This window comes from Schistocerca cancellata, chromosome 4, assembly GCF_023864275.1.
Source record: "Schistocerca cancellata isolate TAMUIC-IGC-003103 chromosome 4, iqSchCanc2.1, whole genome shotgun sequence".
Lineage (NCBI taxonomy): Eukaryota > Metazoa > Arthropoda > Insecta > Orthoptera > Acrididae > Schistocerca > Schistocerca cancellata.
The window spans coordinates 85,063,203-85,079,400 of NC_064629.1; the positions used below are offsets into that span (position 1 = coordinate 85,063,203).

Genomic DNA, 16,198 nt, shown 5'->3' on the forward strand with positions numbered 1-16,198 from the left:
TGCGAAAACCGAGTTGTATTTCAGATACTCATAAGCCTGTGTCGACGCGCAATTCAGGCCGCGAAAGAAAATGTAAGACATACAAGCACTTTTGGCTACTTTTCAGTCATTCACATCAAATCAAAAAGTTTTATGTTGGCGTAGTCTCTAAATTGTGAATAAAGGGTCTTTATATGTTACAGCATCATTTTATTTAAAGCTTCACGAAAATTGATATGCCAGTCCCGAAAGAAGACGGATTTGCATATAGTTTTTGAATGAAATTTTTCTTTCGTGAAGTCAATTATAAATTTCATACCATGCGGCGTTCGATCTCTCATCTCTTAATTCCTTTTCTAGTACTTGTCGCAATTCACAAATGCACGAACGAAAAATTTCACTGTTGTTAGGAAATTTAACTTCAAAGCGGAAGAAAGAAAGATGGCGACCAAGTTAAGACACTGGACTACTGTTAGGTAGAATCGGGACCCAAACAACAGTCAAATGATCCAGATATGTTTTCCGTAGTTTCCGAAAATCACTTGAACCTTTTGTTGGGTTGGTTCCTTAAAGAAGACCACGGGCGATTTCCCTCCAGTTTCTAGTACAATCCGAAACTGTGCTCCATCTCCTATGGCTCAGGAAACAACGGGACACACTCTTAACATTTATTTCTTATAACGCGAAAGTGGCAAGTCCTAAATCCGTTAGGGGGTCATACTCATGGTTTCTCATGCCTCTGGTCACTTCTGGAGACTGCTGATATGGTCTCCTCAGCAAGGCGATTGACACTTATTTCCTCAGTCTTTGTCCTACTGGGATAATGCTCCCCGCCTGATGTCCACTGAACACTTAATTTCTAACAGAGGCAGAAATTCTCCATTTGAACATGGAAGGACGAGTAGTTCTTGAAGAGACATTACGGTGAGAATTACTCGACCGGAGCCCAATTTTAGTTACTGAGGGATCTCCTTAGCAACTAATGATACGTTAAGTTGAACCTCCACCCGCAAGCCAAAATTTTGTGCTAACTCCTGAACTGAAACAAGATATAATCCTTTAAGTCACTGAACTAGTGAAGCTCGCTTCGGTGGCCTCTCCCACTGCATAAAACTACTTTTGCCATGTCTTTACTCGTTGGAGTGCTTGATCTGCATTGTTTGAAATACATCTCTTCGGCTCTGATTTTCCTCTTTTGTATGTGGAGATGTCGCCAGTTAGTAACATGATCCATGGATCATTTTGCACGATAGATTGTAATGATGTGTAACGAGTCATTTTACATTCACATCGCAAATTAATTTGTATATGTGGTTACCTTCTGGACACTTCTAAGTTTTTATCTATACAAAAAGAAAAAAGACACACAGATGTAAGATAGTAGTTCCTACCCACCACCTTTACACATTACAGTAACAGAAATTATTCCACTGAAAAGGAGGAGCTGTCAAGGAGAAACTTTCTCAGTTTTTTCTATATTATACTTTTCTGTCTGTTGGATATTTTATATCATTGGATGAATGACCAAAAATTTTTCGTGCAGCATTGTGCACCCCTTTTTGTGCCAAAGACAGCCTTAATGTGGAGTAATGAATGTCATTTTTCCCTCTGCTATTGTAATTATGTACATCATTCTTCCTTTTGAACCATAGTAGATTATTTACAACAAACTTCGTGAGGGAGTAAATATACTATGAAGCAGTAGTCAGAATGCTCAACTCCTTAAACAGATGTCTAAAAGATGGTCGTGGGCGAGCACCATATTTGATTCTTAAAGCGTCTTTTTCCGCGATAAAGACTTTCTTTCTGAAGGACGAGCTAACCCAGTACATTATTCCTTATGGCATTATTGAATGAAAATATGCAAAATATGCCAACTTACTGATTTGACTCTCCGCACCAATTGCAATTATTCTATGCGAAAATGTTGCTGAAATAAGTTGTTTTAGTAGTTTCAAAATGTGCTTTCTCCAATGTCAATTCTCATCAGTATGGACACCTAAGAATTTTGGAGTTTCCACCCTGTTTATTATTTCCTCACCATGTGTTACACTTATCATAGCCCTATATGTACAAAACTGAATATTTTATTTCTTTCTAAAATTGAAGGTGAGACCATTCGCAGAAAACCAATCACTGATACTTTCAAGAACTTTGTTTACCATTTCTTCTGTTCCTGTATATATGCTTGGATTGATTACAATACTACTGTCATGTGCAAAAAGAACTAATTCTGCTTGTTGTATATTAGACGGAAAGTCGTTTACATATATGAGGAACAATACTGGACCTTAGGGGAAACCCATATCTGATTTCTCCTCAGTCAGCATTATGGCCCTGAACTATATTGGTGTATGTTTGGGCCGAGCGGTTCTAGGCGCTACAGTCTGGAACTGCGCGACCGCTACGGTCGCAGGTTCGAATCCTGCCTCGGGCATGGATGTGTGTGATATCCTTAGGTTAGTTAGGTTTAAGTAGTTCTAAGTTCTAGGGGACTGATGACCTCAGAAGTTAAGTTCCATAGTGCTCCGAGCCATTTGAACCAAATTTTTGTGTATGGGAGGGGAGGGTAAAAATTATAGACGGAGACCAAGAAATGAATGCAGTAAGTAGATTCAGAAGAATATAAGTTGCTGTAGTTATTCGGAGATGAAGAGGCTTGCACAAGATAGAGTAGCATTGGTAGCTATATCAAACCAGTCTTCGGACAGCAAATCACAATAACAACAAACTAAGTACAACTTTTTGCATTCTTTTGGCCAAGTATGTCATTATCTGTTGGTTGTCTATACCATCTGCCCCATAAAATTTCAACTTATGTTGGAGAATCTTGTGATTCACACAGTCAAATGTCTTAGATAGGTCGGAAAAGTATCAACCGGTGTTATTTTATTATTTAATGCTTATAAAACCTGGCGAGTGAACATGTAAATGGAATGATTCCACATGAAATTGCGTGCGCTTACATATTAGTTAGAAGCTCTAATATGCTACAAAAAGATAGTTATGATTTAAAAGTTGTACGACGATACCTAAAGTAGGACACATTCTTGAAGTAGTCTCTTAGTAGTCGTTGTGGCGCTAGCTGGAGCCGCGAAGGCGTGATGGACTTTTCTTGGACCGTTTTCAGCGTTCGGCAGCGGCTCGATGAGGCTGCAGAGCACGTGCGGCAGCGGAAGGAGTTGACTCGTGTTCAGCAGGGACACTGCTCTGAGCCACAAACACGCTACAGTCCGTACATATGCTACGACTTTTTCAATACAGTTAAATAAGCTTATTTTCCGTTTGCCGTACGCTTTCGTTGCTTTCGTTTGGTGCAACACTTTTATTCACCCTTCCAGCCTGTTACAGACACGATCCATCGTGACTAAATAATCTACCAGTTCGTTAAAATTAAAGTGTAGCTACTCGCGGAGATCTAGTGTGGGCTGTAATTAGCGTATGTCAGCGAAACTTAGTACATATACTAATGCGGAACCGATTTATGCTGAAAAAAGATATAGTTACAGTTTTGGCCACCAGGTGCAAATTGGCGCTGTGAACAGTTTGTGTGACAGTGTAACATCCACGATGTCATTTGACAATCCGTAACTTGAGTGAGCACTATGGCTATGGAGAACAGAGCCCGTGTGCTGTTAGCGAAACTAGTTTGTATGAACGGCAGCAATTACAGTGCTGCAATGAGAGAGTATCGCCGACTGAGGAGAGGTCCGTTGTCATTGACTGGTTTAAAGGAGATGATAATGACATGGGTGAGCCTGGAAGAGGAAGGCGTCCCATCTCGGCGGAAGCTGTTGTTGCTGCGGCTAGTGCTAGTGCAACGTCACGGAAATTGTCCATACCACGGTCAACATTACGGAAGCTTTTGCGGTCTATTTTACACTGGTATCCGTACAAGATGCAGACAGTGCAGCAGTTGAAACCTTATGATCCGTAGCAACGTTCTGAGTTTGCTCTTGGTTTTTGGCACGTACGAAGTTGAAGTCATGTGATCGCGAAATATTCTGTGGATAGACGAGGCATATTTTACACTACAGGGTGTGGTGAATACACACAAGTGCCGAATTTGGGGTATTGTAAAAGCGCGTGTTGTGCACCCAGAGCCACTGCACTTGCCGTATTTGCCTGTGTGGTTTTGATTCACAAGCACATTGATTCTCGGTCCGTTCTTCTTTGAAGAAAATATCCCCAGAGGGCCTGTCATGTATACCGTGACGTCTGGACCTTGTCGACACTTCCTTCTGCAGCATGTGATTCCTGCTTTGGAAGCGCGCAACTGTGTGGAAACTACTGTTTTCGTGCATGATGGGGAAACACCTCATGTCGCTTGCCGAGTGAAAAATCTTCTTAATGCAACCTTTCAGGTTTTCCACCTGATCTGAATCCGTGTGACTTTTGGTTCTGGGGGTATCTAAGAGAAAGCGTTTAGTGGGATATGTTTAGGCTCTACCCGATCTGAGGCCAGTATACAGGAACACGTTGTTCACATTCAACCGGACTTGCTGCGAGCAACTCTCGATCACGTCGTTTTACGGATGCAGCATCTCGTCGACGTCTCCGGTCCACAAATTGAACAAATTGGGTAAGCGCCGATTAATAATAAAATCGACATCATGCCTTTCTAACTTGTTTGACCTTTTCTGCCCACGTTTCGTTCGTAACCCATTGCATGTGGAAACATATCTATAAGTCTTTTTTTGCATTCACAGCGCCAGGTTTGCACCTGGTGGCTGAAATTGAAACTAATTTTTTTCCGACGTAAATCGGCCCCGTATTAACGCATTAGAATATCTACCAAGTTTCACTGCCACACTTGACCTCTGCAAGAAACAGCACTTTAATTGTAACCACCCAGTGCATCAGAGGGTTCAGAGAACCAATTTCAGACTATTTCTCTCGAATAGCACGTGGCAAAAATGAACACCATAATCTCTCCGTGCGAGATATCGTTTCTCCTATTTTATCTCGGCAGTCATTTCTTCGTATGTAGATGGGAATCGACAAAATATTTTCGTATTCAATGGAAGAAGCACGTGATTAAAATTTAGTTATCACCGCAACGAAAAACGCCTTTGCTTTAATGATAGCCGCCCCAACTAGCTTATCATATCAGTGACACTGTCTCCCGTATTTCGCAACAGTACAAAACGAGGCCCCTCTTCTTTGAATTTTTTCGATGTCGTCCGTCAATTCGATCTGATAAGGATCACAAACCGTGCAACAACACTCCAGAGAAGGACGGACAAGTGTCATGTAGGCAGTCTCTTTAGTAGATTTGTTGCGTCTTGTAACTTTTTTGCCAATAAAACGCAGTCTTTGCATCGTCTTTCCCATAGCTTGCTCGATTGTTCAGTTGATTAATGTCAGTCTATAAATCCGGACTAAATTATGGGAATTAAGAGCCGCCTATTATGCAAACACTTGTCCCTTTTAATGCGCAAACATGATTCAGCACCTTTGTGCCATCATCTGTTGGGACTTGTATTCAGTTCTATGGAATACAAATATGTAGTAGTCATTAGAACGAAAATAGGACTAAAGGCAGTGTCACCTCTTGTGATTGTTACCTTATTTTGTATAATATTATGTTGTGTGCGACCTTCATTAATTACGTTATTGTTGAGATTGCCATCTGTGACGAACTGATGTTGTTATGAGTTTGACTGGTGACTTAACAGATCTCGTTATCTATAAACGTAATTTTGTCGTCTGATAGATAAATTTAGATCGCAGGCAATGTATAAAGACAAATAACAGCACATACCCAGACTGTCTTTAAAAACAATTCGGAAAAATGTATTTTCTGTATGGGAGTGCATGCTTTTACAGTAAATTTCATTGATGAGCTCTCGGGTAAATATATATACTTGTAATTGACAGGGGTGGGATTGAAATTTTCGTGTGCTATCATGATGAATGGTTCCTTGAAAGAGGTCGCTGCTTGTTTGCCCTCACGTTGTTATTAAAGGGAGGTAATGTTGTTCCTTCAATAATGTTAGAGTCGGGGCCTTAAATACCAGGGGAAGAAATTTCTTGTTTCGGGAGAAAACGGACATACTCAACCCATGGTAGTATGAGTCATTCTAAAGCGCATACATCATATACTCTCAACTGCTTCCCAGAAACTCATGGCATTTGCCACGTTGGCCATTCGAAAAGTCTAGTGCTTGGAGACTGTTCCTTTAAAAGAATGTCGAAAACTCACTTGTTAAAAGAGAGACCTTGTGAACATTCCTCTCCACAGGTTCAGCTGTGGAACTTACGGTGTACACGTAGTGGTCTCGTTACACGGCCATCAAACTCATTTCTCAATTCTCCACTTCCCCACTAGATTGTTAGTGCGGTTGATTGATGACCGAAGCCTACAGGCATAGAGCGCAAAGAAGGAAAGAATTACTAGCTAGGTTTTAAAATGCTTGTAAATTAACGTATACCATCAGTATGAACGAACTGCAAAATTCCTGGATGCTCGACATTTCTGAATATGAGATGTTGACGGAAATTGAAGATAAAACACATTATGTTAATCTGTTAGCACCTGCAGCGTTCCTATTTATCAATGTTTCAAAAAGCGGTATATCCTGGGAATGGAGACCATCTGGTAACGGAAATCAGTGTAAAGGCATCGGTATTTGTAGGAAAATTAACATTGTCGGCTGGAATAACTGTGCACAGTATATATGCAATAGTATGTGAGCCAATATACTAACAAATGCAGTCAGATGGTATCGCATTTGATGTCAGTAATACAGTATAACAAGACATCAACGATTCAGCTGGTAGAAGGTGGAACTCAATATAAATGCACGCGAGGAACGGATGAGGTGAAAAAGCAAACATCTGGTCGTGCATAGAAATGGGGCTTTCTAATAGTCAAATCGCCAAGAAGTTGAACTATTCAAGTACAGTGATTGGTAATTTCGTTACATTAGGCGCACGATATGGACAGAACGTAAAATGTGGCGTAAGTAGAAAATTATTTGAGGCAACGAAACTTACTTTTGTGCAAAGCAAGGACCACAAAACCGTTTTTCTTCTCAAGAAGTTGCTGATATGCAGTTGTCAGTAACTGCCAGATGTGTACGACAAATTTTGTCAAATGACAAACAGGTTGCATTCAAGAAACGATTGCAGAAATTTGCTCTAACATCCAAACATAAACAGGCTATGTTGGAGTTTGCTGAAAAACATATGTCATGGACTTCAGAATGGGATAAAGTGATCTTCAGTGATGAGAAGTAGTTTAATTTAGACGGGCCGGGTGGATATAAATATTATTGGCATGACCTGAGAACAGAGTAGCAGGTAAGAATGAACAGGAATTTTGGTGGTGGAAGCGTTATGATTTGGGCAACCTTATGTGTTAAAGGTAAATCACTATAATGAACTTTAAAGTGTACACAGAAATGCTAGAGTCACAGTTGATTAGAATGCACGAGGACCTCGGGAACGAAAGTCAATGTTTCAACAAGATAATGCATCTGTGCATGTTTCTGCTACAACCAAAAAGCGATTCGAAGGTAAAGATATCGATGTCTTGCCATGGCTTGCACGTAGCCCGGATATGAACCCCGTGGGGAAACTTCGGCGAATACTTGCAAGGCACGTTTATCGCAGTGGAAGGCAATTTGAGGCCGTACGCGAGCTGGAAAGTGCGATACGAGAAGAGTGGGCGGTAATTTCTCTGCAAGAGCTACGAACCCTACAAAAATCAATGCCGAAGAGAATTTTTGAGGTAATTAGGAAGAACTGAGGTTGGACAAGTAACAGTGCAGTATCGCCCAGGAAATGCTTCCGCCTTATTTTGTTACTCGTGTTATAAGAGAAACTGTAATTCCGTCATGAATGTTTATGTCTAATATGTATCCACTATTTTCATAAAAAATTGGATGCATTATGCCGCAGACATTGTACTATTACTGTCATAGGAACGCCGTCTTTATACTGATTTCCACTACTGCATATGTATTGTTATGCTTTCCCTTGGAGAAAAAATAGTAATATAACCACTTTTACTACATGCCTGTTTCGTCCTAGAGCACTCAATATATTTAGGAAACACTTGAAAAATTGTAATACTTTTTTTTTAATTTTTTTATGTTGCATAAATCACGTTACGGTCTTGAGTAAAGAATGTATGTTTGGAGATTAGTAATCGTCACTATAGAGGTTTATAATTTGATATTTGAGCATTTGACTAAGGAGCTAGAAGTGGATACCGCACCTCGGTGCGCCCATTTCTGGCGAGTGTTCACACACAACACGGGCGTGTATTTGCCAACATTTGTCAGGAGACTTGAAGAAATTTGTCTGGTGGTCCCGTTTTACACGAAGAACATCATTTGTCTTTAACTGATGTGTATATTATCTTCCAATACCGCATTTATTAGGAATTATTGATAGAATAATGACGAATCTAGAGAAACAAGAGGAAAGGCTAATGTAATAGAATCACACACATTGAACTAGACATTAGAGGCTGCAGTGACAGGGAACGTGTCAAAGGGGCCCGAAGTTTTTGCGCAATGTTGATGTCTTCCTGCGTAGCGAACTTTTTTCCTGTCCAGTAGCGTAGCATTGCGTCACCGTGAGGATTCCGTTCGCCCACACGGACGGCATTTAGCCGGTCGAGCGCGTAAGGGTGGGCGGCATGCTGCTATCGTCAAGTCGCCTGACGTGCTCCACCGAGTGTCGCGAAGGCGCGGAGGTGGATGTAGGGAGACGGCCGGGGAGGGGGGGGGGGATGTCCGGAAGAAGCGCTCGCCGACCACGCCGCCGCGCCGGAGTCAGTGGCGTCGCAGCGCGCGGATACCGCGTCTAACTTCACGGCTCGCTCCTTCGCTCGCGCGGGTACGGATTCTTCTTGTCTCTGCATGTTTCACTCTATCTGTGCGTCCATCTTCCAAATATATATCTACATTTCGAAAACGATTTTGTTCTCGAATATTCGTAAACGTTACGCGTGGGATGTGTGTGAAGTGTGTACAAGGCGTTGTGTTCCGCTACTGCATCATTTTTATTCACGTGTGTTTCGTTACAAGAGTTTCAACTTGTGGCTAGTTATCGTCTGTGGTATATCTGATAAAGCACGTGTGATTTGTCGTTTTTCGTTCCTTTCTGCTTTGATACAATGTTAAAAATTTGTGGCCTTGTGCGTGTGAACGTGTAAGACTCTTGATCAGTCCCAAAAAATCTTTTCTGCTGTCTTCGTAAGTCAGAGAGTATAAAATTGCTTTATTTAGTTAATTTGCGTAGTTTCCGAAGTAGTTCATTTCCTTTCCAGTAGTCCTAACCCAAAAGGATTAAGAGATTTCTATAATTTTCGCAGAACGTAGGACCACAATAGCTAGAAGATTGTAAAATAATTCAGTAACCGCCTACAAACAGACGTGGATTTATATACGAGACACTGCAACAGGCCAATATGGTAATATTTGCTATCTTGGATGACTTCGCAGTCATAATTTGTATCTAGTGCGCATGAAAGTGGCATAAAGCCGAAATTTGACTATTGTACTGAGAATAAACCAAGAATTTGACAGTTGCAGCCAGTTACGGTGTCATTTGAAAAAGTTTCAATTCTTTCACAAACGTCAGCAAAAAAAAAAAGCGCATGTCACTGACTGTTCCTACGTTATATTTGAATTGACCGAATGTAAACTAATACCTATCCTTACAAAGAGAATGGCTGTCTCGCAGTCTTGTCAGTATAGTTCTGTTGCACCACAGACCCTGTAACAGCTAGCGCATATGATAATGGTGTTGGTGCTGCTAAACAGATGACGTTACACATCCGCACTAACCGAACGATAGCACGTCCTTTAACTAGTTTATCCGTATGTTGATTTGGATACTGAAGGCTCCTCCTGGGATAGGCTCTCACGGCTGAAGCCAGTTGTATAATAGTTTCTTTAAATTTAACTAAACACTGATACATTTAAATGAACTTGACTGACAGAATTAAAATTTCATTGAGCTATGTGTGATCCCTTTGTACAGAGAATTTCTTATTGTCAGAGTATGCGGAATCCCGATATAGTTGTAATGCATCAGATGTCAGAGATGAGCTGCTGCACCAAAGCAAATATGTTGTAAGCCACCATTGTAATAAACCATAACATTTTAAGAGCTATTTCTACTTACCGAATATTTCAGCTTCAGCTTACTCGTGTACAGAAATCATGACTTGCCTTACAGTCGGTTGGGAACAACAATTCAAGAGTGCGTAAGTTACGTCCCGTAGACAAATAGTGATCGCCTTTTGCTTCTCGCAGGAGAAAAGGAGAAAGCATGTCTTACTTTCAGCCCCCCCCCCCTCTCTCTCTCTCTCTCTCTCTCTCTCTCTCTCTCTCTCTCACACACACACACACACACACACACACACACACACACACACACACACACGTTCTTCGAGTAATGTAGCAATAGTAAACTGATGACAACAACAAAAACCCGTATTTGTTTACGGAAGAAAATCCTTCATTGTGTTTAGGAAGACGCGTTGTCTTCCGCTGTCGCAGAACATGAGTGGAGACGAGGATGTCAAATGCGTCATTCGTTTCCAGGGACTGAACGAGGTGACACACTGTTTAGACACATTGGACTCGTATTCGGAAGGTCGATGTTAAAAGTCTCCGTCCGCCCACCCAGATTTAGGTTTACTGTAGTTTCCCCGAATCCCATAAATAAGGCAAATGTCGGAATGGTTTCAGAGGCAACGGCAGGTTTCCTTCACCTCTTTGTGACTGTTTTCCGTCTCTTATGATCTCGTCGACGAGACGTTAAAAAGTAATTTCTTCTGCGGTTTTAAGACGATGCTTTCCGTGAACTAGTGCACTGTATGTTCCTCGTAGTTACATATCACTCTGCATTAAGCAAATAGTTGAGCAGTGGTAGTGCTCCGTGTTTCAGCAAGAATTAGCACGCACTAGAGATTATACAGTTCGTAATATTAGATTGACTGACGACGAACGCAGTACGATGTTAAGCAGTTGACTGAAAGCTATTACTCAACGCTTTGCCTTGTGAGAATGTGGGACGTGTCAAATAGATTATGTTTACATGTGTGCCTCTGAACTCTGGATGACGCATAAATATCGCGTGGGTAACTGCAGTGTGTGGTTTTGTTTCCTGCTGTATCTAAAGCTACATCTGTACTCTGCAAGCCATCCTACGGAGTGTGATGGCCGTGCGGTTTGAGGCGCCATGTCACGGATTGCACGGCCCCTCCCGCCGGAGGTTCGAGTCCTCCCTCTGGTATGGGTGTGTGTGTTGTTCTTAGCATAAGTTAGTTTAAGTAGTGTGTAAGTCTAGGGACCGATGATCTCAGCAGTTTGGTCCCCTAGGAATTTACACACTTTCCTTTCCATCGTTAATGTGCATACAATTTAGAAGAGAACCATATATCTTCACCAAGTGTCTTTCGAATGTCAATTTAATTACTTATCCATGAATAGCAAAGATTTATTTTGGGTAACACGCAGAATGTGTTCGACAACGTCAGTGTCGCTTTCTAAACCGTGAAGAGGGTGATGAATACGGATAAGGCCCTGAGTCCACTGCGCAGTTGCCCAGGGGGAGAAATTGTACATCCGAATGTGCTGCTGAGGCGACGCAAATACGCAACAGTCATGTCTCTGGAGCTCTTTCCCCTTTATACCGACTAATATGTTCATATCAGAAAGCGATATTATGCTGATGCACAACTATAGTTAATTTACACGCCACCAAGTGGGGATGTTTCCGTATCACCTTGGTTGAATTAGAGTCTTTTTCGCCGCTGTCGCATAATATTAACGATAGACATACGACGAAAGGAAAACGGAAGTGTTTTACTTCGTAGACAAATGGCGTAAACCAGTTCCTTTCGCTTAGATCATCGTGGCGAGACAGTCAATAGAAATAAGTACGTCATTGTCGATGAGAAATCGCTAATCACGTTCGATTCACTTTTATATTTAAAAAAAAAAATCGTGGCACTGGCGCTGGGTTGAACCCCAGAACTTCTAGTTTTTAGGCCTGCCGTTCACGAAGTTATTACAGGACTCTCATATACGCAAACTAATGCACTTTTACGACGGAAACAAACTGATTTTGAGCCTTGTTGTGAAAGTGCTTTTCATTTCACCGGTAAATGGCTTTCCCAGTCGATCGTCCATTGTCTCGATTTTTTTAAAAATCGAAATAAACTGATGTTAACTCTATCCCCTTTTATTTCCCAAAAGTGGTAAAATATGTGCAGCTGTTTCCCATCGAGAAGCAATGCGACGCAGGTGTGACTTCGTTGCTAGGGAAGCTCTTGGCTTGGTCACCATTTGGCTACAAACCACGTAGTGGTTAATTAAGCCGACGTCATATTGCAGCTGATCCGAGTATTGGACGAAAACAGTGCATGCAACAATTATGTCTTTCCTGAAGATAGTCTCACTGGAAAACAATATTCGAGGGGAAAAATTGAACACGGCTGTAACTGCATCATTTACACATTGCAGTGAATAAAGAGGAATAATGTGTAATCATGCGCCGAGAACAGGGATATCATTAAATTACACCACCTACGTAATTTTTTCCAATGTGTTGGAAGCGAAACTTCGAGGGAAGAGTGTATTGTAAGATTTTATTTGTTAATCGTAGAAAAATAAAAACTACCTTTTTGTGAAAATTCTTAAATTAATAAGCAATTGTGTGTATATTGAATTTATTGCTCCAGTATGTGATCTAATAGTAAACATTCTCTCATTAAGTGTCAAAACCGATTTGCATTTCTTACTAATTTGTTTTGCAAAAATTATCCAGGTTTGAACAAACCACTTATCTCTCTGGCTATAAACATTCGGTTTGTTATTAATTACTCTAGTTACCTCGTTTTCTTGTTCATTGAAAGATTTTCCTCGCAACTAACTTTTCTGTGTAAATTTTCCCGGAATTTAAACGTCTATTATCACAAATCATACGTGTGTAGTACCAGTCAGTGGTTGTTGATTTTCGCGGGAAAGCAAGCAGAATGTTGGTTTACTAGAAATAAATATTATGAGGGTATTCTGTAGACGTTCTTTATTTTCTGATTGTGCCATTTTTTCGGGAGAATCAACTGTCACGCAGCATTACTACTGCACCGACGAAGGGTCTGCCTTAGGGAAAACCTTGTACACTCTAAAGTTGTTAGTTCAATGTGGAGTTATTGCATTCGCCAGCAGTGTTCCCTGAGTGTGAGCTGATTTTATCTCTGACGCGCACGACCAATTGTAGACCACTATTGAGCAACAATACACGTATGGGAATTTCATTCCTCGATTTGCCTTCAAGGTCAGACAGCGCCGCTGATTTCATTGTATGAAGTGTTGTGATCCAACGATCGTCTGTTCAACCTCTTCTGGTTCCCACGATTATGTTTTCTCTTGTTGGTGCCGTGAATGCATCACTCTGTTACATCTCTGCGTTTGTCCCGAACCAGAGAATTGGAAGGAATGCAAACTTTCTTAGAACCACAACTATATGACGATTCTATATTAACCTACTGCGCCGTAATAATTGTGGCTGGGGGAAGACGGTCGCCCGGAAAAACTTTTCGGACTATTTTCAGTGGTGAATTGCTGTTCCGGGAGTTAGAGCGGTGATCTATCTTCGTGCAAGGCGCATACCTGCAGCATGAGTCGCGTAACACTTCGAGACTGGGATTTGTATTGCTCCCATCCTCTTTCCCACACGCATTTGAGTCTAGCATTAAAATTCCGTAAGCCAAACATCTGCACTTCACTTACATCAGATTGCCGCAGTTTCTACCATAACAGTTCCAGTAATAAACCTAGACATCGAATAAAGACTGATAAATTCGAAGAATCCCTCAGACTTTTGCGGTTGTACCAAGATGATTAAGATCAAAAACATCAAATAAAACAGGTAAATAGAAGAAAGCTTAGTCCGTATACTGTGCGATGCTTTTGTCGAAAGGTAATGAGGGGTTGAATGCTACGAAAGATCACCAGTATTCTCCCTTTTTTTTTTTTTTAACTGCTCAAAAATCATGTTGTAATCGACGATCATCTAACTATTTGGGCATTACGAATACGTGGCGCTAAAGGGTGAAAGCTAAGGTTGGAGAAATATATTTTTCGTGTTACGTTGTGCGTTTTCAAGTTCTACAAACAGGTAAAGACCCGAAAAGCAGATCAGCTACTTTCTATTTTCATTATAAAATTTAATTGTTGATTTTTGTTTCATTATTGTTGCCTTAATTTCATTTCTCTAATGTTGCTTCATAGAAATGGTAAACATATAATAAGCTTTTGTGTGAAATTTTTTGCCTTCTTTTTCTTTAATTGTTTCGAGTGAAAACTCAGTTTTGTAGTCCAGTTTGTTTATTTACTATTTAACATGTCACTGAATACAAATGCTACACTGATTACAAAACTGAAAATTCTCTTTCGAAAAATTCAAATGAACAATTTAGATAGCGGACAAAATCGAACATTTACCTGGAACAATTACTTAAACAGTTAAAATTTCAGTAATGACTTAAGCAACTGAACAATATTTATCATCCAATCTGTTCGTAAATATTCATACTTTACTGTGTTGATCTGTAAGCCGGCTCTTGTCATCAGAAGCAATATAAATCAAAGACGGTACTAATCCTTCAGAAACCACAGAACTTCCTTCCAACGATAAATATTTTTGGGCTACAAATGACAAGCCTGGCACACATCTTCTACTCTGCTTCCAGAAAACGAAAAGATCCCAGCTTCTGGGTAGAAAAGGACCGCAGGTACATCATTGTGTGACCAGTGCTCTATTCATTCTTACGTCATAAACAAATCACTTGGTATGAGGGGCAACGACAGCTGTGACGATATATTTGAATTGATGAAAACCGCAACAGTTGCGTCATAATGATTTATTAAAGACTACTAGTTTCGTGACATTTTAGCCACATTTTCAGTTAACGAACAGTTGACCTTTCAATACGGAACGTCCTTAAAACTCCGTAATGCTAGATAACAAAAGTCCTTGTATCGTTCAGGACGAAATTGTCATCACAAAGTACGCAGCTGTTAAGAATAAAATCAGCAAAGAAAGACGAAGCCCGGACATACGTGAGACGTCTTCTGTGGAAGTGACCAGCTCCACTAGTGCCACATCACTGATGTGCTAATGATGTGGCCGCTGGCTGAGAAGACGCCATATGTGTCTGGGCTACGTTTTTCTCTGCTTGTTTTAATCACGACGGTTGCGTAGTTTGTGATGCCAAATTCGTCCTGAAAGATACGAGAACTTCTGTTTGTATTTTCCCTTACGGAGTTTTAAGGACGTTCCGTATTGGAAGGTCAGCTGTTTGTTAACTGAAAATATGACTATGATTTCACGAAACAAGTCGTGATTAAGAAGTCATTTTACGCATATGTTGCGGTTTTCAATTCAGACTTGCTTCATATACTGAAGAGGCAAAAAAAAAAAAAAAAAAAAAAAAGAAAACTGGTACACCTGCCTAATATCGAGTAAGGCCCCCGCGAGCACGCACAAGTGCCGCAGCACGACGTAGCATGTACTCGACTAATGTCTGAAGTAGTGCTGGAGGGAACTGACATCATGAAGCCTGCAGGGCTGTCCATAAAACCATAAGAGTACGAGGGAGTGGAGATCTATTCTGAAGAGCACCGCCGGCCGGAATGGCCTAGCGGTTCTAGGCGCTGTCGCAGATTCGAATCCTTTCTCGGGCATGGATGTGTGTGATGTCCTTAGGTTAGTTAGGTTTAATTAGTTCTAACTTCTAGGGGACTGATGACCTCAGAAGTTAAGTCCCATAGTGCTCAGAGCCATTTGAACCATTTGAAGAGCACCACAGATATGTTTGCTCTATAATGTGCATGTCTGGGCAGTTTTGTGGCCAGCTGAAGTGTTCAATCTCGGAAGAGTGTTCCTGGAGCCACACTAGCAATTCTGGACGTGTGGGGTGTCGCATTGTCCTGCTGGAATTGCCCAAGTCCGCCGGAATGTGCTATGTACACGAATGGATGTAGAGGCGTTTGCAGATTATAGAAATGTTGTGAAAGTATTCTAGAGAGTTACGAAGAAAACATCGTAATTCTCGTGAAAACTGATGCATCTAAGGTGGTAGTAAATGGAGCTATATAAAAAACCAAGAAAATTGAAAAAAGAACTTAATTTGTGGATTAAAACACAATTTCGAAATAATTTACTCATTTGATATGAGAGCCAAACT

General features: G+C 40.9%; 1 protein-coding gene across 5 annotated transcripts in view; it reads left to right on the forward strand.

The window, feature by feature from the left end:
* The window catches only part of LOC126184914 (guanine nucleotide-releasing factor 2), a 406,168-nt gene that overhangs the window by 155,689 nt on the left and 234,281 nt on the right, over positions 1-16,198 (forward strand). The window contains exon 1 of one of the 5 annotated variants that reach the window (XM_049927579.1): positions 8,798-8,829. The exons of the other annotated variants lie outside the window; for them this stretch is intronic. The gene's annotated coding sequence lies outside the window, so the exon portion shown is untranslated. Of the gene's footprint in view, positions 1-8,797; positions 8,830-16,198 lie in introns of those variants that run through there. 5 annotated transcript variants of the gene reach the window in all.